Here is a 24,475-nt window from a genome sequence, read left to right on the forward strand (position 1 = left end):
CCTAGTGTGCATCCAGCTCAGCCGGGCACAAGATTCTAACTGAGGTCTGGAGGAGGGTCATAGTGGGAGGAGCCAGTGCACACCAGTAGTCTAAAGCTTTCCCCATGGTCCTTACGGAGTCCCAGCATCCACTTAGGACGTCAGAGAAAATGTGTCTGTGCTGAAGGCATCAAGAAAAAAAACAAAAAACTGGCTTCTCATGGGCAGGCAGGGTATAGGTGAGGAGCCGCCTCTGCTGCACTGTGCAGAAGTTTAACTCCTTGGTGTCTGCAGTGCTCCTACACCATACCCCACAGTCCCAGTGTCCACCAAGGACAACAGAAAAAAACAAAAGTACAGAAACAAACAGAAAAGTGCTGTGAGGGTGTACAGTTACCTGGAAGGCGCAGGCAGGGCCGTCTTAACAGCAGTGTGGGCCCCTGGGCACAGCTATGCACTGGGGCCCCTACCCATCCTCCAGAAGTAGGGGTGGGGGGTGCTATCAGCGGCAGCTGTGATGTCCCTCGAACCGTAGGGGGTGTTCTATCTTCCACTCAGCATGTACTCCTTTACTGCACAGATGGTGGAGATGGGGCAATAGAGAACACTAAACTGTAGAAGGGGCATTGGGTTGAATGAAGGGGGCCCCAGTACATGACTTCCAGGGTGGTAGGGGGTGTTTAATATGCAGGGGAGAGGTGAATATTGGAGTGGGCTTTATAGTCATCATTTTCAGGTGGGAGGGCAGCTTGCTTGACTGCAGATATCTCAAATTTCTGGAAAAAGATTTCTTAGTTTTGAATGGGCTAAAAAATCTACACAGTCCCACCTTTCAGTAGATACTGGGCACTTGGGGATCAGACTTCAGGAACCAGAGCAATCCACCAACAAACATATAAAACTGCATATCAGACGTGTGGAGCTGGAGCAGGGACCAGCTGCTGGAAGGATGATATCTCTGGTTCTGGGAATAGTAAAGACAAGCTGCCAGTGTCCACTGAAATAGGAGAGTCCCAGCTTTTGGAGTATACCCTCAGAAAAACTCTAAGTTAGACAGAGTCCGAGAGATCTGACTGGGAAGAGCAATTAACAGGCTCGGATGGGGACCACTGCTTTGAAGTTAGATATCTCCGGTTCCCTAGGGCAGATTTTCAAAAATCTGGTACCCCTGGAAAGAGGGGACCCTCAGCTATCATACTAGGGCCCTTATACTAATGAGGCCCTTGGGCAAGTGCCCATTGAGCCCATACGAAAAGACGGCCCTGGGCGCAGGAGGAGGAAACGAGCAGAAAACCACACCATCAACAATGAATACAATAAAGGGCTGCTTGCAAGACAAAACCCCCCAACTCAGAACACACCGAGCTGAGGCAATAGTCCTAAGAAGACCCAATTCCATGTAAATAACTGAAGATCCACTGCAGTGAAGCGCTGAAACAGAGCCAGGTTGAAAGCCAATATGACCAGATAAAAATCCCATTGTTCCATCAGTGAACAAAACAGAGGCCGAAGACACCACCCCCCGTAAAAAGGTTAGAATCACTGGAAGAAGGGCCAAATGCATCTGGAATAAAGTGACAGGGCCAAAATTTGTGCTTCCAAAGAATTAAGCCTGCCTCCAAACCTCCCTGACGGAAGGCAAAGAAACGAAGGGAGAGGCTAAACGCTGTGGAAAGTCCATGACTAAACTGGTTTCCAGTATCACAGAATAGCAGAGAGTACAGAGAGTACAGAGAAAAAAAAATGGGATTTTAATTACCTGCCGGTAAATCCTTTTCTCGTAGTCCGTAAGGGATACAGGGGTTCACTACTTAGAACGATGGGGTATAGATGGGGTCCAAAGGAGCCAGTGTACTTTAAATTCCCCAAACAGGGTGTGCTGGCTCCTCCCCTCTATGCTCCCTTCCACAGCCAGTCTAGGTAAACTGTGCCCCGAAGGAGATGGACATACTTGAGAAGAGGAAACATGACAAGACAACGAGTGGTGAGATTAACGAACAAGCACACAACATAACATTAACAAGACCAGCAACGGCTGGCCAAACAGAACAGCTGATGCAAACAACTTTCACACAAGAATAAACTTGCAGAAAAGTCGAAGCACTGAGGCGGGCGCCAAGTACCCCTCATGGATTTACTGGTACATAATTAAACTCCTATTTTCTCTCACATCCATAAGGGATACTGGGGTTCACTTAGTACAATGGGGAAGTCCCAAAGCTCCCAGAACGGGCGGGAACATGCCGAGACATCTGCAGTACCGAATGCCCAAACTGGATATCCTCTTTAGCCAGGGTATCAAACTTGTAGAACTTGACAAACGTGTTTGTCCCTGACCAGGAACCCACTCGGCATAGTTGCAAAGCAGACACACCACAGGCAGCCGCCCAGGAGGAACCGATCTTGTAGAGAGTGTGCCCTAATAGACTGTGGAAGAGGCAAGGCTGCCGAAGTATAGGCCTGTTGGTAAGTCTAATTCATCGAGCAATTGACTGCTTTGAAGCAGGGCAACCCTTTTTTGTGATCATACAGCACAAATAGGGAATCCGTTTTTCTGACACGAGCCATCCTCCTGATAGATCTTCAAGGTTCGCACTACATCCAAGGGCTCAGGATTAGAAGTGTCAGAATTGGCTGAAACCACAATTGGTTGATTTAGGTGGAACGCAGAAATCACTTTTGGCAGGAACCGCTGACTAGTCCATAGCTCTGCTCCATCCACATGAAAGACCAAGTATGGATCCTTGCATGATAAAGCTCCAAGTTCTGAGACTCGCCTAGCCGAGGCAAATGCTGACAGCATTATAGTCTTCCACATAAGGTACTTGTCTTCTACTCTCATCAATGGTTCAAACCAAGAAAGTTGTATAAAATCCAAAACCACGTTCAGATACCAAGGTGCCGTGGGTGGCACAAAGGGAGATTGTATGAGAACACCACCTTGCAATAATGTCTGGATTGCAGGCAGTGTAGCCAATTTTCTCTGAAAGAAAATGGACAAAGACAAGATTTGGACTTTAATGGAGCCTAGCCGTAGGCCCATATCCACTCCAGCCTGTAAGAAACGCCCCAGGTTGAAATTCGCAGTAGGATACTGTGACCAGACGGGCTCGTCCCCAGTGCACAGAATGGAAGGTTAGGTCACACGGGACCTTACCACATAGGGCATTCCCGCTTACCGTCAGTAACCGCCTGTTACTGACTCCACCCACTGTGCTGTGGGCGGGTTTATGCTGCCACCAAACTCCTAACCTGCCGTGGCGTTTGGAACCACGGTTCTGCTCTGTATGTGCCGACACACTGCTTTACCACACCTGTGTAGTATTGACGAATCCCCACTAGTCCTCTACCGGTAGCTGGCAAAAGGCAGAACTTGGAGACGTTGGGGTGCTCCCGGGACAGTCGGAGAACGGGGCTATGTTTTGCATAGGCCTGCAGGTAACAAGATGAAGCGTTGTCTTTAGGCAGAAGATCTTTATTTGCCCAAATACAGCCTTCAAAAAGGCTGAGCAATACAGCAGATGTTACAGCAGAATGAAGATGGTATAATACACTTTTCATGGGGCAACTGCCCTCCTTTTATCCTACTCCAATACACACTACCACAGGGGGTAAGCCCGCCCTGTGGTTTACAGCCAATCAATGTTTACCCATGGGCTGTGCATGCCTTGGTCACATGCACAGCTAACATTGTCCTCTATGGACAGTGGGGAGTAGTCACTCTCCTTTGACTGTCCCATCCTGGAGGATCAGGATACGCCCCGGTGCTGTTCAGTCTAGGCTGGGGGAAGTTTTCCCGCCTAAACTGACTTCCAGAAACTTGCCCGGGACCTAGCCCACTGTCCGCAGCCTGGATTCGGGCTCCAGAGCTGGGTAGCCTAGATCCCCGGTCAGGGTTTCCTGGCCACTACGGGTGATCTCCATGGAGCTCCAGAAAACCACTCAGCTTGTTTCAAAGCTGAGCTTCTTCTCTCTTCCAAGGCCTCTTTAAAGTGTGAGGCTGGAAGGGAAAGTATTCCGTTTTTGGGGAAAAGGTCTGGGAGAATCCATCAACCTGCACAGCCATGGATTCCCCCCTCATGGGACACACAACCAAGTGCATTTTACCTTTAAATACATCACATTTAAAATACACTGTACATTTAAAATACACTGTACATTCCCCTTTAAATATACACTGAGCCTGTGCCCTGCACAGGCTCCACATACCCAGGCACTGCAGTGCCTCATAACACAATATACTTTTTATTACATTTAAAACAATGTTTTGGTTTTTGAATACTGTGCCCAGCGCTCAGCGCCCCTAGCCCTGCAGCCTGGCTGTTAGGGCTCTCTCAGTGCTGGAGGTATGGGGCTGGCTTCCCCCATCCTCCAGCCTGCCACTGGGGTCCAGGGAGCTGGTTCTCCCTGTCCCCCCAGTGTGGCACTACTTGGTGGCCTCGGCGCACCCCCCCCCCCCTGATCTAAAACCCGGCTGTGTCTCTGGAGCGCTGAGTGTCCCCAGTGTCCACTGCCCTTCACGTGCCTCCGCCGCTAGTGAACCCGCTAGCCCAGTCTCCCGTGACAGGCGAATCCCCCCCCCCCCAGCATCACAGCAATCCGGGACGCCCAGCAGAGGCAACCACAGAGCGCGCTGCAGCGGGAGCTGAGCTCCCAGCCGCAGCGGCTCCCCCTTCTCCCCCCGGCGCGCACACAGCCAGTGCACCAGGGGCTGTGCTCACTGCCGCGGTCGCCGGGAGCAGAGCTCCCGGACCCGGCGGTCAGCGGCGCACTCCGATCGCTGCAGCGGGAGCTGATCTCCCGCCTGCAGCGGTTCCCCTCTCCCCCGGCGCGCACACACGGCTCAGTGCGCCGGGGAGGGGCTGCCCTCACTGCCGCGGTCGCCGGAGAGGTCCAGGACCGCGGTACATAATGCAAAAACATTATTAAACATTTTTTAAACATGGCGCCAAGCGCCCATTGCCCCCATAGTGGCGCCGGGCACTAGGGGTTAACCCCTTCAGTGCCGCGGCCACCATTACCCAGGTTGCCACTAGGGCGGTCCGGCCACAGATACGTTCGGTCTTCACACCATGAGACCTATCTTTTCCAGATATGATAATGCTTCAACGTGACCGCCTTCTTGGCTGGAATCATTGTTGCAATAACCTTGTCCGGAATACCTTTCTTAACTAGAATGTTCCGTTCAACAACCATGCTGTCAAACGAAGCCGCCGTAAGTCCGAGTAGATGAACAGCCCTTGCTGAAGAAGATTCTCCCGCACTGGCAGAGGCCAGGGGTCTTCTACTGATACTCCTTCCCTTCTGATTCTCTTTAGAATAATGGGGAGTAATGGAATTGGAGGAAACGGGTACACCAACTGGTAAGACCACGGTGTTGTCAGTGCGTCAACCGCTGCCGCTTGGGGGTCCCTTGTTCTGGAACAATAGTGGCAAAGCTTGTTGAGCCAGGAGCCATCAGATCAATCTGCAGACAATCCCACCGATCTGTTATCCACCGAAACACCAGTAGATGGAGACTCCACTTTCCCGGGTGAAGAGCTGGACGACTTAGGAAGTCCGCCTCTCAGTTGTCTACTCCTGGAATGAATATGAACCTCTCGCATGTAAGCTCTGCTTTTTGGTCCTCCTTGTCAACTGATGCACACCAATGCTGTGGCCTTGTCCGACTGAACTCGTATGGCCTGATCCTGAAGCAGAGGAGAGGCCTGAAGCAGAGCATAGCAGATCACCCGGAGTTCTAAGATGTGTATCGGAAGAATTGATTCATGGCTTGCCCACCTGCCCTGGAACTGTGCCCCTTGGGTGACAGCTCCCCAACCCCAAAGCCTCACGTCGGTGGTTAAGAGAATCCAATCCTGCATCCCGACGCTCCGTCCCTCCAAGAGGTACTGAAACTCTGTTCGGTTTCAGTACTGCTTGAACCATCTCCTGAAGAGTCTTTGCCTTGTTCGCCGGAAGGAAAACTTTGAGCCACCGTGTCCAGAATCATTCCATGAAACTGGAGTCTGAGTTGGCTCGAGGTGGTATTTCTGTAGTTTGAGAATGCATCTGTGATATGACAGTAATTGTGTAGTGCAGCTGATGATGTCCAACAGTTGCTCCCTGGATTTTGCTTTTATCAAAAGATCGTCCAGGTAGGAGACAATGTTCACCCCCTGAATCCAGAGCTGGAGCATAATTTCCACCATTGCTTACGTGAAAACCCTTGGTGCGTGGAACTGGTAGTGATCGTACAGCAGAGCAAACCTGAGGTAAGCTTGATAAGGCGGCCATATTGGAATATGGAGGTAAGCGTCCTTTATATCCAGAGATACTAAGAACTCCCCTTCTTCCAGTCCTGAGATCCCTGCTCTTAGGAATTCCATCTTCAATATGAAAACCCGCAGATATGGGTTTAACGATTTGAGATTCAAAATGGGCCTTACCGAACCGTACGGTTTTGGTACAACGAACAGGTTGGACTATATTCCCTCACCCTGCTGTTGTAGTGGAACTGGAACAATGACCCGAGTCTAAACCAGCTCGTGAATGGCCTCCTGTAGCGTAACTAGAGTGTCCGCTGAAACTGGTAAGCTTGACTTGAAAAATCTGTGAGGTGGAGAACTTTCGAACTACAGTTTGTAGCCCTGGGAGACCAGATCTTTTACTCAGGCATTCTCCAAATGAGGCTGAAGAACCTTAGACAAGCTCCCACCCTGAGATCCCCCAGGGATGGAGGGACACAGTCATGCTGAGGCCTTGGAGGAAGCAGAACTGGTGCTCTGTTCCTGTGATGGCAGGTTTACGTGCCCTACCTCTGGTGCCTCTTGCTGCATTTGAGGCGCCTCTGGATTTTCCCTTAAACTTTGTGGTCCGAAAGGACTGCAGGGAAGGGCCCAGGTAAGAGTGTCTAGCCGGTGGGGCCGCAAACGGGAGTTACATGGACTTTTCAGCGGCAGCCTTCGAAATCCATGTGTAATTCACCCCCATAAAGCCAATCCCCTGTTAAATGTAAAACCTCCACACTTTTTTGATTCGGCTACCCACTGACGCAGCCACAAGGCCCTGTGTGCATAAACTGCTATGGTGGTAGTTCGAGCATTAATACCGATGGCCTTGATTGTCTCACATAGGAAACGAGCACGATACGGAGGCATCTAAAGAAGGGGAAATTTCCCAGACTTTCCTTGGGAAAATGGTTACTATTTTTTTTGTCACTTGGAATTTCATATCAGGGTTAACCAAGGGTTGTCTGAAAAGTTCGTCCAATTCCTTAGAATCAGAAAAAGTCATTGGCTTTTTTCTGTGTATAGAAAGAAAAAAAAAGAAAAAAATAAGATTTTACTCACCGGTAAATCTATTTCTCGTAGTCCGTAGTGGATGCTGGGACTCCGTAAGGACCATGGGGAATTAGCGGCTCCGCAGGAGACTGGGCACAACTAAAGAAAGCTTTATGACTACCTGGTGTGCACTGGCTCCTCCAACTAAGACCCTCCTCCAGACCTCAGTTAGGATACTGTGCCCGGAAGAGCTGACACAATAAGGAAGGATTTTGAATCCCGGGTAAGACTCATACCAGCCACACCAATCACACCGTATAACTCGTGATACAATACCCAGTTAACAGTATGAAATATAACAGAGCCTCTCAACAGATGGCTCAACAATAATCCTTTAGTTAGGCAATAACTATAAACAAGTATTGCAGACAATCCGCACTTGGGATGGGCGCCCAGCATCCACTACGGACTACGAGAAATAGATTTACCGGTGAGTAAAATCTTATTTTCTCTGACGTCCTAAGTGGATGCTGGGACTCCGTAAGGACCATGGGGATTATACCAAAGCTCCCAAACGGGCGGGAGAGTGCGGATGACTCTGCAGCACCGAATGAGCAACCTCTAGGTCCTCCTCAGCCAGGGTATCAAACTTGTAGACTCTTACAAAAATGTTTTAACCCGACCAAGTAACAGCTCGGCAAAGTTGTAAAGCCGAGACCCCTCGGGCAGCCGCCCAAGAAGAGCCCACTTTTCTCGTGGAATAGGCTTTTACAGAATTAGGGTGCAGCAGTCCAGCCGCAGAATGTGCAAGTTGAATCGTGCTACAGATCCAGCGAGCAATCGTCTGCTTAGAAGCAGGAGCACCCAGCTTGTTGGGTGCATACAGGAGAAATAGCGAGTCAGTTTTCCTGACTCCAGCTGTCCTGGAAACATATACTTTTCAGGGCCCTGACTACATCCAGTAACTTGGAATCCTCCAAGTCCCAAGTAGCCGCAGGCACCACAATAGGTTGGTTCACATTAAAAAATTATACCACCTTAGGAAGGAATTGGGAACGAGCCCTCAATTCCGCCTTATCCATATAAAATACAGATAAGGGCTTTTGTATGACAAAGCCGCCAATTCTGATACACGCCTGGCCGACGCCAAGGCCCACAGAATGACCACTTTCCACGTGAGGTATTATAGCTCCACGGATTTAAGTGGCTCAACTCAATGCGACTTCAGGAAATCCAACACCACGTTGAGATCCCACGGTGCCACTGGAGGCACAAACGGGGGCTGACTATGCAGCACTCCCTTAACAAAAGTCTGAACTTCAGGCAGTGAAGCCAGTTCAATTTTGGAAGAAAATCGATAGAGCCGAAATCTGGACCTTAATGGAACCCAATTTTAGGCCCATAGTCACCTCTGACAGTAGGAAGTGCAGAAATCGACCTAGCTGAAATTTCTCCTTTGGGGCCTTCCTGGCCTCTCAGGACGCAACATATTTCCGCCATATGCGGTGATAATGGTTTGCGTTCACTTCTTTCCTAGCTTCAAATAGCGTAGGGATAACTTCCTCCGGAATTCCCTTTTCCTTCAGGATCCGGCGTTCAACCGCCATGCCGTCAACGCAGCCGCGGTACGTCTTGGAACAGACAGGCACCCTGCTGCAGCAGGTCCTGTCTGAGCGGCAGAGGCCATGGGTCCTCTGAGATCATTTCTTGGAGTTCTGGTTACCAAGCTCTTCTTGGCCAACCCGGAACAATGAGTATAGTTCTTACTCCTCTCCTTATTATTCTCATTACTCTGGGTAAGAGAGGCAGAGAAGGGAACACATACACCGACTGGTACACCCACGGTGTTACCAGAGCGTCCACAGCTATCGCCTGAGGGTCCTTGACCTGGCGCAATATCTTTGTAACTTTTAGTTGAGGCAGGACGCCATCATGTCCACCTGTGGCCTTTCCCAACGGTGTACAATCATTTGGAAGACTTCTGGATGAAGTCCCCACTCTCCCGGGTGGAGGTTTCTTAGTTGTCCACTCCGGGAATGAACACTGCTGACAGTGCTAACACATGATTTTGCGCCCATCGGAGAATCCTTGTGGCTTCTGCCATCTCCATCCTGCTTCTTTTGCCGCCCTGTCTGTTTACATGAGCGACCGCCGTGATGTTGTCTGACTGGATCAGCACCGGCCGGTGTTGAAGCAGGGGTTTAGCCTGACTTAGGGCATTGTAAATGGCCCTCAGTTCCACAATATTTATGTGTAGGGAAGTCTCCTGACTTTTCCATAGCCTTGGAAGTTCCTTCCCTGTGTGACTGCCCCCAAGCCTCGAAGGCTGGCATCCGTGGTCACCAGGACCCAGTCCTGTATGCCGAATCTGCGGACCCCTAAAAGATGAGCACTCTGCAGCCACAACAGCGACACCCTGACCCTTGGAGACAGGGTTATCCGCCGATGCATCTGAAGATGCGACCCGGACCACTTGTCCAACAGATCCCACTGGAAAATCCTTGCATGGGACCTGGCGAATGGAATTTCTTCGTAAGAAGCTACCATCTTTCCCAGGGCTCGCGTGCATTGATGCACCGACACCTGTATACGTATTAGGAGGTCTCTGTCTAGAGACAACAACTCCTTGGACTTCTCCTCCGGGAGAAACCCTTTTTATCCTGTTCTGTGTCCAGAACCATACCCAGGAACAGTAGACGCGTCGTAGGAACCAGCTGCGACTTTGGAATATTCAGAATCCAGCCGTGCTATTGTAGCACTTCTCGAGATAGTGCTACTCCGACGAACAACTGCTCCCTGGACCTCGCCTTTATAAGGAGATCGTCCAAGTACGGGATAATTATTTCGGCCATTACCTTGGTAAATACCTCGGTGTCGGGGACAGACCAACGGCAACGTCTGGAATTGGTAATGACAATCCTGTACCACAATATTGAGGTACTCCTGGTGAAGAGGGTAAATAGGGACATGCAGGTAATCATCCTTGATGTCCAGTGATACCATGAAATTCTCCAGGCTTGCAATAATCGCCCTGAGCGATTCCATTTTGAACTTGAACCTTCGTATATAAGTGTTCAAGGCTTTCAATTTTAGAATGGGTCTCACCGAACCGTCTGGTTTCGGTACCACAACATTTTGGAATAGTAACCCCCGCCTTGTTGAAGGAGGGGTACCTTGATTTCACCTGCTGGAAGTACAGCTTGTGAATTGCCGCCAGTACTACCTTTCTCCAAGGCAGCAGGCAAGGCTGATGTGAGGTAACGGCGAGGGGGAGTCGCCTCGAACTCCAGCCTGTATCCCTGTGATACTATTTGCAGAACCTAGGGATCCACCTGTGGGCAAGCCCACTGGTCCCTGAAGTTCCCGAGACGCGCCCCTACCGCACCTGTCTCCACCTGTGGAGCCCCAGCGTCATGCAGTGGACTCAGAGGAAGCGGGGGAAGACTTCTGATCCTGGGAACTGGCTGCTGGTGCAGCTTTTTCCTTCTTCCCTTGTCTCTGTGCAGAAAGGAAGCGCCTTTGACCCGCTTGCTTTTCTGAAGCCGAAAGGACTGTACCTGAAAATACGGTGCTTTCTTAGACTGTGAGGAAACCGGAGGTAAAAAATTTTCCTTCCCAGCTGTTGCTGTGGATACGAGGTCCCAGAGACCATCCCCCAAACAATTCCTCACCCTTATAAGGCAGAATCTCCATGTGCCTTTTACAGGCAGCATCACCTGTCCACTGCCGGGTTTCTAATACCCTCCTGGCAGAATGGACATTGCATTAATTCTGGATGCCAGCCGGCAAATATCCCTCTGTGCATCCTTTATATATAAGACAACGTCTTAAATATGCTCAATGTTAGCAAAATATTATCCCTGTCTTAGCGTATTATTATCTGACAGGGTATCAGACCACGCTGCAGCAGCCCTATTTATGCTGAGGCAATTGCAGGTCTCAGTATATAACCCGAGTGTGTAAATACAGACTTCAGGATCGCCTCCTGCTTTTTATCAGCAGGTTCCTTCAAGGTGGCCGTATCATAAGACGGCAGTGCCACCTTTTGACAAACGTGTGAGCGCCTTATCCACCCTAAGGGATATCTCCCAACGTGACCTATCCTCTGGCGGGAAAGGGTACGCCATCAGTAACTTTTTAGAAATGACCAGTTTCTTATCGGCGGAAACCACGCTTCTTTACACACTTCATTCATTCATCTGATGGGGGAACAAAACACTGGCTGCTTTTTCTCCCCAAAAATAAAACCCCTTTTATGTGGTACTTGGGTTCATGTCAGAAAATGCGTAACACATTTTTCATTGCCGAGATCATGTAACGGATGTTCCTAGTGGATTGTGTATATGTCTCAACCTCGTCGCCACTGGAGTCAGACTCCGTGTCGACATCTGTGTTTGCCATCTGAGGTAACGGGCATTTTTTTGAGCCCCTGATGGCCTTTGAGACGCCTGGGCAGGCGCGGGCTGAGAAGCCGGCTGTCCCACAGCTGTTACGTCGTCCAGCCTTTTATGTAAGGCAGGGATGGGGAACCTTCGGTCCTCCAGCTGTTGTTGAACTACACATACCAGCATGCCTTGCTACAGTTTTGCTATTTGGCCATGCTAAAACTGTTGAAAGGCATGCTGGGATGTGTAGTTCAACAGCAGCTGGAGGGCCGAAGGTTCCCCATCCCTGATGTAAGGAGTTGACACTGTCAGTTAATACCTTCCACCTATCCATCCACTCTGGTGTCGGCCCCACAGGGGGCGACATCCCATTTATCGGCCTCTGCTCCGCCTCCACGTAACCTTCCTCATCCAACATGTCGACACAGCCGTACCGACACCGCACACACACAGGGAATGCTCTGACTGAGGACAGGACCCCACAAAGTCCTTTGGGGAGACAGAGAGAGAGTATGCCAGCACACACCAGAGCGCTATATAATGCAGGGATTAACACTATAACTGAGTGATTTTTCCCCAAATAGCTGCTTGTATACATATATTGCACCTAAATTTAGTGCCCCCCCCTCTCTTTTTAACCCTTTGAGCCTGAAAACTACAGGGGAGAGCCTGGGGAGCTGTCTTCCAGCTGCACTGTGAAGAGAAAATGGCGCCAGTGTGCTGAGGGAGAAGCCCCGCCCCTTTTTCAACTGACTTTCTCCCGCTTTTTCTGGAATACTGGCAGGGGTAATTTTACATCTATATAGCCTCTAGGACTATATATGATGTAGATTTGCCAGCCAAGGTGTCATATATTGCCCTCAGGGCGCCCCCCCCAGCGCCCTGCACCCATCAGTGACCGGAGTGTGAGGTGTACATGAGGAGCAATGGCGCACAGCTGCAGTGCTGTGCACTACCTTGGTGAAGACCGAAGTCTTCTGCCGCCGATTTTCCGGACTCTTCATGCTTCTGGCTCTGTAAGGGGGACGGCGGCGCGGCTCCGGGAACGAACACCAAGGTCGGGTCCTGAGGTCGATCCCTCTGGAGCTAATGGTGTCCAGTAGCCTAAGAAGCCCAAACTACCACCTGTTAGGTAGGTTCGCTTCTTCTCCCCTTAGTCCCTCGCTGCAGTGAGTCTGTTGCCAGCAGATCTCACTGTAAAATAAAAAACCTAAATATACTTTCTTTCTAGGAGCTCAGGAGAGCCCCTAGTGTGCATCCAGCTCAGTCGGGCACAAGAATCTAACTGAGGTCTGGAGGAGGGTCTTAGTTGGAGGAGCCAGTGCACACCAGGTAGTCCTAAAGCTTTCTTTAGTTGTGCCCAGTCTCCTGCGGAGCCGCTAATTCCCCATGGTCCTTACGGAGTCCCAGCATCCACTTAGGACGTCAGAGAAAAAAGACTGCTGTACCTCCGGTGTCATCAGCAGGTATCTGTAAAACATCTTTTATAGCACATCTTTTATAGCGTATAAGGGTCCCCTTTCCCTGTGCTGGAGAGGAATCCTCTACCCCAGTAATAGGTTCCAGCTCCTCCCTTTCCTCCACTTCTGATAACTCATGATTCCCAGAGGATGCCCGGTAACCCACGCTTATGTGGCACTGTTTTGGAGCGAGGGGTTACCTGTCTGTCATTTGCCTTATCCTCAGTCAGATTGTAACTGCTGTGTTTCTGGTCTAGTAGCAGTTAACTAATTGGACATGTCAGCCATCATGGATTTTATAGAGAGCAGCCAAGCTGGTTTTTGTTAACCCCCCCGAAGCCTCACTGTTCTATGAAGGCTGGCTACATTGTTTACATGAGAATATCTGCAGGGGAAGGTGAAAACCTGATGCGACAGACATTACACACAGCCTTTCCACCATGCTTACAACTCCCCTGTATCGAGTTTTAGGTTGCTGGAGTATCCCTGGAGGAGCTGTCAATCTTGCTGCAGCGCTGAGAATGCAGAGAATGGTGCCAGGAAGCTTCTGGTCCTGCTCTGATAGCTCCGCCCCCTACAATGGCGCAGGAGCGAACATGATTTTTATACTGGCAAAGTCTCCCAATGTGCAAAATGAGGCCCCAACACCTATTTTCACAACCGCTGGCCAGTCTACGCTGGTGGCCTATGGGATCACCCAAAGGGGAGTACGCAAGCCCGCCCCACACTAGTTACAATGCCTCCGGACGGGATCCCAGCAACCGAAATACAACCGGTGGCATAATGCCGGCATAAAAATCAGGATTTTGGTACTTACCGATAAATCCCTTTCTCCGATTCCACAGGGGCCACTGGAGTGTAGTTACAATGGGGAATAGTAGGTGGTAATTGGGAGCTGGCACTTTAAAAATTCTCACACTGTGGCTAGCTCCTCCCCTACTATCTCCCCTCCAAGCCAGTCTACGTAAAACTGTGCCCGATGAGAGATGGAATAAACAAACCCTAAGGTAGAGGAGGTTAATGACGCCCTGTAAACCAGGATAACCCAAACTAAACCTGGAACAGAACCTGACAAAAAACCAGGCTAGCCTGAACTCAACAAGCAGTCATATGGTGACCTGCAAACCCTTAAGCAAAAAACAAGGGGGAATAGCGCTGGGCGGGCGTCCAGTGGCCCCTGTGGAATCGGAGAAAGGGATTTATCGGTAAGTACCAAAATCCTGATTTCTCCTTCATCCACTAGGGGCCACTGGAGTGTAGTTACAATGGGGACGTCCCAGAGCTCCCAAAAACGGGTGGGAGAGCGCTGAGAGTCCTTTAAAACCTGCTTGGCCAAACTGTGATGCAGAGGCCGCAAAAGTGTCAAACTTGTAGAAATTGACAAAACGAATGTCGGTCCGACGAAGTAGCCGCCCGACAAAGTATTCATGGAGACCCCATGGGCAGCCGCCCACGAAGGTCTTATATCGCGCGTAAAGTGCGCTGAAATGGAAAACGGAGGCTCCCTAGCAACCGCCTAGAAGACTGTCTGATGGTCAGATGTATCCAACAGCCCAGCGTCTGCTGGGACCCCGGCTATTTAGCACGGGAGCATCGTACAGAGACAAAGAAGAAAAACACTTCGTTGAATAGCCGAAGACCTCTGTAGAGAGAGTCAGCGAGCCCTGACAAGCATTCAAAGAGGACCGAAAAACACTAGTGTCAGATTTATACGAAAAATAGACAACCCCTCTGGAAGAAACGATCGCTGAGGCCGAAGCTCAGCCGGGGGAGTTGTCAATAGAGTACTCCCTGAAAAAGAGGCCGAACTTACGGCCGCTAGGCTAATCTCTTTTGGAAGAAAAACCAAAACAAAAGGCAGAGACCTAAAATTCAGGTCAGTGTGGTTTGAAGCGTAGCGGAGCAAAACCTCCCAGAGAAACCAAAGATGAATGGTAACTGAAAGAAAGGGAAAACCCCGTTCATCCTTATTATGTCCCATAAAGTCTTCCAAAAGTGGCAAAAGCGAGAAGAGGTAACAGACTTCTGAAATCGGGGCCCAGTAGGCCTAACCGACCCAGGGAACTCCTCCCTTCTGAGGTCTCGAGAACAGTCCCACGGTTAAACGAAACCAGTGTAAGATTGAACAAAGAAAAAAGGAACCTGTTGGAGTAGACAGTCCAGTCGAGGTAGGAGCCAAGGCTCCTCTACTGACAACAGGTGTATCTGTATCCTCAAGTCATGCGTGGCCCAACCAGAGCCACCGAGAGGACTAGCACGCAAAATCCCCTCCTGTGTTACCGAACATGAGGTAGAAATAGAAAAGGAGGCAGGATAGAGTAACCAGAAAACTCCCTGGAGCCCCGAGGGCATTCTCGGCTACTGCCGCCAGAGCTCACGTCCGAGAGTAGTAAAGGGTTAAAGATTGAGTCAGAACGTCCTGAGGTCGATCCGAAATCTCCGCCCACAGCGGACCAGCTGACAAAACTCCGGGGAATGTTCCCTCACCCGGGAGTCTGACCTGGTGGCTTGACCTGGAAAGAAGATCGTTGTCCCCCGCTCAGAGAGGAATGTAGGCGATCACTCATTGCGTCGCAACTTGACTGAAGGATAGAGTACCTGGTGCCGAGAAAGGAAAAATCCTCTGACGGACCATGTTGAGAAACGTCTACGAGGAGCATAAATTGGATCTGTGTCGAACCAGAAGCTTCTAGATCCTCCGGATATGCAGAAGCCACCTAATGTACAGAGTGGGATAGTAGATTGTCCCATTATGGAACCAACGTCACCTACTGCCCTTGAAAAAGAGTTATTCTGTGAACTTCCTGAACTCTGTGGGAGCGGAAGAGAGACCGAAAGGAAAGGATTGACAGTGAAAAAGAGAATCCTGTAATGCGAATCTGAGAAAAACCCGTTGAGGAAAAACCCCACGGAAATCAGTAAACAGGCATCTTTGAAGACAAGGGACACTTAGAACTCCCTCTCTTGTTCAAACTAGCAATCACAGACTGAAAGGATTCTAAGGCCAGAATAGGCCTGGCCGAGCCAACTGGCTTCGGAACGTGAAAAGAAAACAAAGGCCTGAGAACTGTCCCGATTCAAATGACATGTGAAAAACAGGGATCAACACCCTTTTCGGCTATAAGCATATGGAGCGCCGCCTGCAGTATGACTCTCTTGTCATCGTAACTCGGCCGACCCATGTCGAGGGACTCCTGAGACGGTTGTACTCCAAAATCTAGTTTGAAACCGCACAAGCCTTCTCCCACCGACCTGCGCCTACCCTGGGACCATCCAGGTAGTAGAAAAGTCTGACCTGTAGTGGGTGTATAGGATGACCTAAAGTCAGACTGGACCGAGGATGTTGAACCTCTACTTCAGCCTTTTTTTTTTTTTGAGATCCCCTGGCGACGGAGATATCGCCCGTGTGGAGTCGAAAGCTTGAAGGGGCACGGAAAGAACATTTCTTTAAAGGAAAGACCGGTAAAGGTCTGTCTTGGAGCTGGGGCAGCCGTCGTAGAAAACAAAGTGGACTTACCTCCAATGGTTCAAGAAATCATGCAGAAAGTTCCTTCCCCTGAACCCTCTGCCCCATAGGTTTTTCATGTTCACCTGTCACTGTCGCAGCCCCAGAGGTCGTCTGGTTAAGACATCCCCAGTGAAAATGTAGGTTCCGAGTCTGCAGACGTGGAGACCTCCAAAGAACATAAAGCAGAATCGTGATTCTGACCTGTACCAAAGTATCAATTGAACCTGATGCGAAACATCCTGTAACCTAGAGGACAATTGTTCCACAACCTACCTGCTCAGGACAAGGTAGAAAACCCTGCTGCCGTATATGTCTTTGATGGATCCCTGAGCAAGGTTGCCTCAGGAAAACGCAGGTTGTTGGACCGGCGATACATCGAGGGGTATACCCTGGAGAGGTTCTGATACCATTTCCTGCCGTCTGCGGGGAAAGGATAGGAAAACAAACATTGTTTGATACCTGAAATTGTGTATTCGGGTGTCTGCCGGCCGTCTACCGGAGCCTGCCCAGCTCATCTGAAACTGGACCAGTTGCTGCCATTTCGTCATCGGCTTCGAGCCCTGATGGACTTGACGTGTCCGCCTCCTTTACCTGCAGTATCAGACGAACTGCTGTATAATGCACCTGGATATTCTGAGACACAGGTTCAGACTCCACAGAAAACAGACATCATCAGTATTGTAACATGGAAGGTTAGTTAGCAAGGTTCCTTTAGAAACCTGGAGAGGTGAAATGACGTACAAGGTCTCTGGTTACCAGTGACATAACCTGTATAATCTGTGCTGTTCAAACATGGTGTCCTGCAGGTGCGTGGAGGGCTAAGCAGATGGCTCCACCGCATACTGCACACCTAAGAGGGAATTCTTTGACTATCCCAGGTGAGACAAACGAAAGGAAAAAAGGTGGGTTAAATAAACACAGCCCTATGTAAGGTCTGCACTATAATGTGTAGTGACCGACACAATTCAAATAAACTTTCTGGAGCAGCGGAGATCTGAATCAGTAGCGTTGCGCTGTGGGACAGGGGTCTGAGCCCTAGGCTATAGGAGCTCCCTTCAGATACCCGCTATTAGCGTACTGAGCCGCCGCGCTATTTGTCTGATACCACACACATTCCCCAAATTACAAATAGCATTAGTAACTAGTGACACCAAGGAATAATAAAGGGAAGGCAACACCCCGCCCTGTATGTAGTGTACCGCTATTTTAGGTGCACCAGAAGTTTCTCGGAGGTTGCGCTGGCTTTTCAAAATGGTGACCAGCCTGTGAGAAAAAATGGGGGAAAATGTTATGTGGCAAGGTGGGGTATTCTGTTATTAGAAAACCTTGCGGAAGTGTTTGTTTTATCCCCTATATATGGTATTGTACGCATATATCTATATACATACCCACACACACACTTAAATATATATACAAACATATCTATATATCCATACAGACATACATATATATATAATATATATATACATATATACACTTTGTAGAGTAAAGAAATCTGCACAGTAGATTTTTAATTATTAATGAGCTGAGCCCCAGCTCCTGTAATAGAGCAGGTTTCCTGATCTACCTGTATGAAATGCCGGGCAGAGGTGTAGTGTTTAAAGGTATCCCCACGGCCGCGTGTATGCAGCTGCCGGGGAGCGGTGATCTATCCCCACGGCTGCGTGTATGCAGCGGCCCGGGAGCGGTGATCTATCCCCACGGCTGCGTGTATGCAGCGGCTGGGGAGCGGTGACCTAAATGTGTTCCCCGGCCGCCTGTATGCTGCGGCCGGTGAGAGGTGCTCACATTGTAATGTAACTCCTGGCCGCCTTATGCTGCAGCCGGAGAGAGCCTTTCATATTAAAAATCACCCTATCGCTTCCTTATCCGGCTCCTGTAAGTGGGGAGTGTATCACCCCGGATGCCTGTATGCTGCAGGCGGGGAGTGAAGAGCGCTGAGCCCGCTTACAGAGTGGGCTGAGGTTCCGTCTACATAATGGCGTAAGTGTGCCTCTGTACATAGTAAAAACACACATCAGTCTGGAGGGGGGGAGATTGTACTCACCGCTGTCCTGATGTAGTTCACCGATCGGCCCCGACACGCAGCGGTGTCCGGCCGGAATCTTTTGTGATGGAGTGGTCCCGACACACGCCGCACGCAGCGGTGTCCGACCATTTTTGATACTCACCGCTGCCATGCTGCCGGAATCTTCTGCTGGATGGAGTGGTCCCGACACGCGCCGCACGCAGCGGTGTCCGCCAACTCAGGAGAGCTGAGTGTCTCCCTCAGCCGGGGCCCATCCCGAGCCGCACGCAGCTGCGATGGGACCCCGCCGGCAGCTCCCGCGGTGCAGACTGGCAGTGGCAGAGCTGCCAGTCTGTGTGTGTAAGTAAGAATAATAAAATAAATAAGATTTTACTTACCGATAAATCTATTTCTCGTAGTCCGTAGTGGATGCTGGGACTCCGTAAGGACCATGGGGAATAGCGGCTCCGCAGGAGACAGGGCACAAAATAAAAGCTTTTAAGGATCAGGTGGTGTGCACTGGCTCCTCCCCCTATGACCCTCCTCCAAGCCTCAGTTAGGATACTGTGCCCGGACGAGCGTACATAATAAGGAAGGATATTGAATCCCGGGTAAGACTCATACCAGCCACACCAATCACACCGTACAACTTGTGATCTGAACCCAGTTAACAGTATGATAAACGCAAAGGAGCCTCTGAAAAGATGGCTCACAACAATAATAACCCGAATTTTTGTAACAATAACTATATACAAGTATTGCAGACAATCCGCACTAGGGATGGGCGCCCAGCATCCACTACGGACTACGAGAAATAGATTTATCGGTAAGTAAAATCTTATTTTCTCAGACGTCCTAGTGGATGCTGGGACTCCGTAAGGACCATGGGGATTATACCAAAGCTCCCAAACGGGCGGGAGAGTGCGGATGACTCTGCAGCACCGAATGAGAGAACTCCAGGTCCTCCTCAGCCAGGGTATCAAATTTGTAGAATTTAGCAAACGTGTTTGCCCCTGACCAAGTAGCTGCTCGGCAAAGTTGTAAAGCCGAGACCCCTCGGGCAGCCGCCCAAGATGAGCCCACTTTCCTTGTGGAATGGGCTTTTACTGATTTTGGCTGTGGCAATCCTGCCACAGAATGTGCAAGCTGAATTGTACTACAAATCCAACGAGCAATCGTCTGCTTAGAAGCAGGAGCACCCAGCTTGTTGGGTGCATACAGGATAAACAGCGAGTCAGATTTTCTGACTCCAGCCGTCCTGGAAACATATTTTCAAGGCCCTGACAACGTCAAGCAACTTAGAGTCCTCTAAGTCCCTGGTAGCCGCAGGTACCACAATAGGTTGGTTCATGTGAAATGCAGAAACCACCTTAGGTAGAAATTGAGGACGAGTCCTCAATTCCGCCCTGTCAGAATGAAAAATTAAGTAAGGGCTTTTATATGATAAAGCCGCCAATTCTGACACACGCCTGGCTGAAGCCAAGGCTAACAGCATCGACACCTTCCATGTGAGATATTTTAAGTCCACAGTGGAAAGTGGTTCAAACCAATGTGACTTTAGAAAACTCAACACCACATTGAGATCCCAAGGTGCCACTGGAGGCACAAAAGGAGGCTGTATGTGCAGCACCCCTTTTACAAAAGTCTGAACTTCAGGTACTGAAGCCAGTTCTTTCTGGAAGAAAATCGACAGGGCCGAAATTTGAACCTTAATGGACCCTAATTTTAGGCCCAGAGACAGTCCTGTTTGCAGGAAATGAAGGAAACGACCCAGTTGAAATTCCTCTGTAGGGGCCTTCTTGGCCTCACACCACGCAACATATTTACGCCAAATGCGGTGATAATGTTTTGCGGTTACGTCCTTCCTGGCTTTGACCAGAGTAGGAATGACTTCTTCTGGAATGCCTTTTTTCCTCAGGATCCGGCGTTCAACCGCCATGCCGTCAAACGCAGCCGCGGTAAGTCTTGGAACAGACAAGGCCCCTGCAGTAGCAGGTCCTTTCTTAGAGGTAGAGGCCCATGTTCGTCCGTGAGCATCTCTTGAAGTTCCGGGTACCAAGTCCTCCTTGGCCAATCCGGAACCACGAGTATAGTTCTTACTCCTCTCCTTCTTATGATTCTCAGTACTTTTGGTATGAGAGGCAGAGGAGGGAACACATACACTGACTGGTACACCCACGGCGTTACCAGAGCGTCCACTGCTATTACCTGAGGGTCCCTTGACCTGGCGCAATATCTGTCCAGTTTTTTGTTTAGACGTGACGCCATCATGTCCACCTTTGGTTTTTCCCAACGGTTTACAATCAGGTGGAAGACTTCTGGGTGAAGTCCCCACTCTCCCGGGTGAAGGTCGTGTCTGCTGAGGAAGTCTGCTTCCCAGTTGTCCACTCCCGGAATGAACACTGCTGACAGTGCTATCACATGATTTTCCGCCCAGCGAAGAATCCTTGCAGCTTCTGCCATTGCCCTCCTGCTTCTCGTGCCGCCCTGTCTGTTTACGTGGGCGACTGACGTGATGTTGTCCGATTGGATCAACACCGCCTGACCCTGAAGCAGAGGTTTTGCTTGACTTAGGGCATTGTAAATGGCCCTTAGTTCCAGAATGTTTATATGAAGAGATGTTTCCATGCTTAACCACAAGCCCTGGAAATTCCTTCCCTGTGTGACTGCTCCCCAGCCTCTCAGGCTGGCATCCGTGGTTACCAGGATCCAATCCTGAATGCCAAATCTGCGGCCCTCTAGTAGATGAGCACTCTGCAGCCACCACAGGAGAGACACCCTTGTCCTTGGCGACAGGGTTATCCGCTGATGCATCTGCAGATGCGATCCGGACCATTTGTCCAGTAGATCCCACTGAAACGTTCTTGCATGGAATCTTCCGAATGGAATCGCTTCGTAAGAAGCCACCATTTTTCCCAGGACCCTCGTGCACTGATGCACTGAGACCTGGCCTGGTTTTAGGAGGTTCCTGACTAGCTCAGATAACTCCCTGGCCTTCTCCTCCGGGAGAAACACCTTCTTCTGGACTGTGTCCAGAATCATTCCTAGGAACAGTAGACGTGTCGTTGGAATCAGCTGCGATTTTGGAATATTTAGAATCCACCCGTGCTGACGTAACACTACCTGAGATAGTGCTACTCCGACTTCTAACTGTTCCCTGGATCTTGCCCTTATCAGGAGATCGTCCAAGTAAGGGATAATTAAAATGCCTTTTCTTCGTAGAAGAATCATCATTTCGGCCATTACCTTGGTAAAGACCCGAGGTGCCGTGGACAATCCAAACGGCAGCGTCTGAAACTGATAATGACAGTTTTGTACTACAAACCTGAGGTACCCTTGGTGAGAAGGGTATATTGGGACGTGGAGATAAGCATCTTTGATGTCCAGAGACACCATATAGTCCCCTTCTTCCAGGTTCGCTATCACTGCTCTGAGTGACTCCATCTTGAATTTGAACCTTTTTATGTAAGTGTTCAAGGATTTCAGATTTAAAATTGGTCTCACCGAGCCGTCCGGCTTCGGTACCACAAACAGCGTGGAATAATACCCCTTTCCTTGTTGCAGGAGGGGTACCTTGATTATCACCTGCTGGGAATACAGCTTGTGAATGGCTTCCAAAACTGCCTCCCTGTCGGAGGGAGACTTTGGTAAAGCAGACTTCAGGAACCGACGAGGGGGAAACGCCTCGAATTCCAGTTTGTACCCCTGCGATACTACCTGTAGAATCCAGGGATCCACTTGCGAGTGAGCCCACTGCGCGTTGAAATTCTTGAGACGGGCCCCCACCATATCTGAGTCTGCTTGTAAAGCCCCAGCGTCATGCTGAAGACTTGGCAGAAGCAGGGGAGGGCTTCTGCTCCTGGGAAGCGGCTGCATGGTGCAGTCTTTTTCCTCTTCCTCTGCCCCGGGGCAGAAAGGAGTGGCCTTTTGCTTGCTTGTACTTATGGGAACGAAAGGACTGAGTTTGAAAAGACGGTGTCTTTTTCTGCTGATGTGAAGTGACCTGGGGTAAAAAGGTGGATTTTCCAGCCGTTGCCACCAGGTCCGATAGACCAGCCCCAAATAACTCTTCCCCTTTATACGGCAATACTTCCATGTGCCGTTTGGAATCCGCATCCCCTGACCACTGTCGCGTCCATAACGCTCTTCTGGCAGAGATGGACATAGCACTTACTCTTGATGCCAGGGTGCAAATATCCCTCTGTGCATCACGCATATATAGTAATGCATCCTTTAAATGTTCTATAGTTAACAAAATATTGTCCCTATCCAGGGTATCAATATTCTCAGTCAGGGAATCCGACCATGCGACTCCAGCACTGCACATCCAGGCTGAGGCGATTGCTGGTCGCAGTATAACACCTGTATGTGTGTATATACTTTTTAGGATATTTTCCAGCCTTCTATCAGCTGGTTCTTTGAGGGTGGCCGTATCAGGAGACGGTAACGCTACTTGTTTAGATAAACGTGTGAGCGCCTTATCTACCCTAGGGGGTGTTTCCCAACGCGCCCTAACCTCTGGCGGGAAGGGATATAATGCTAATAATTTTTTAGAAATTAGCTGTTTTTTATCGGGGGAAACCCACCTCATTTATTTCCTCTGACTCAGGAAAAACTATTGGTAGTTTTTTCACACCCCACATAATACCCTTCTTTGTGGTACTTGTAGTGTCAGAAAGGTTCAATGCCTCTTTCATTGCCGTGATCATGTAACGTGTGGCCCTACTGGACATTACGTTTGTCTCGTCACAGTCGACACTAGACTCAGTATCTGTGTCAGGGTCTGTGTCGACCCACTGAGGTAACGGGCGTTTTAGCGCCCCTGACGGTGTCTGAGACGCCTGGACAGGCACTAATTGATTTGCCGGCTGTCTCATGTCGTCAACAGTTTTTTGCAAATTGCTGACATTATCACTTAATTGTTTAAATACAATCATCCAGTCAGGTGTCGACTCCCTAGGGGGTGACATCACCAACACAGGCAACTGCTCCGCCTCCACATCATTTTCCTCCTCATACATGTCGACACACGCGTACCGACACACAGCACACACACCGGGAATGCTCTGATAGAGGACAGGACCCCACTTAGCCCTTTGGAGAGACAGAGGGAGAGTCTGCCAGCACACACCCAGCGCTATATATATATATATATATACACAGGGATAACCTTATATAAGTGTTATTCCCTTATAGCTGCTGTTATTATCGTTATTTGCTGCCAAAAATGCCCCCCCTTCTCTTTTTTACCCTGATTCTGAAGCAGGACTGCAGGGGAGAGTCAGGGAGCCGTCCTTCCAGCGGAGCTGTGAGGGAAAATGGCGCTTGTGTGCTGAGGAGATAAGGACGTCGTGAAGGGGCGGGGCCTATCTCCCGCTTTTTTGTGTAAAAATGGCAGGGGTTAAAATACATCCATATAGCCCAGGAGCTATATGTGATGTATTCTTTTTGCCACCTAAGGTATATACTGTTATATTGCGTCTCAGGGCGCTCCCCCCCAGCGCCCTGCACCCTCAGTGACCGGAGTGTGAAGTGTGCTGAGAGCAATGGCGCACAGCTGCGGTGCTGTGCGCTACCTTAGTCTGAAGACAGGATGTCTTCTGCCGCCGATTTCACCGGACCTCTTCGTCTCTTCTGGCTCTGTAAGGGGGACGGCGGCGCGGCTCCGGTGACCCATCCAGGCTGAACCTGTGATCGTCCCTCTGGAGCTAATGTCCAGTAGCCTAAGAAACCCGATCCACTCTGCACTCAGGTGAGTCCGTTTCTTCTCCCCTTAGTCCCACGATGCAGTGAGCCTGTTGCCAGCAGGACTCACTGAAAATAAAAAAACCTAAACTAAACTTTTATTCTAAGCAGCTCAGGAGAGCCACCTA

At 49.9% G+C, this 24,475-nt stretch overlaps 1 protein-coding gene across 4 annotated transcripts in view; it reads right to left on the reverse strand.

The window, feature by feature from the left end:
• The window catches only part of RIF1 (replication timing regulatory factor 1), a 338,147-nt gene that overhangs the window by 100,191 nt on the left and 213,481 nt on the right, over positions 1–24,475 (reverse strand). The gene's annotated exons all lie outside the window — the stretch shown is intronic.

The sequence above is a fragment of the Pseudophryne corroboree genome, chromosome 7, assembly GCF_028390025.1.
Source record: "Pseudophryne corroboree isolate aPseCor3 chromosome 7, aPseCor3.hap2, whole genome shotgun sequence".
NCBI lineage: Eukaryota > Metazoa > Chordata > Amphibia > Anura > Myobatrachidae > Pseudophryne > Pseudophryne corroboree.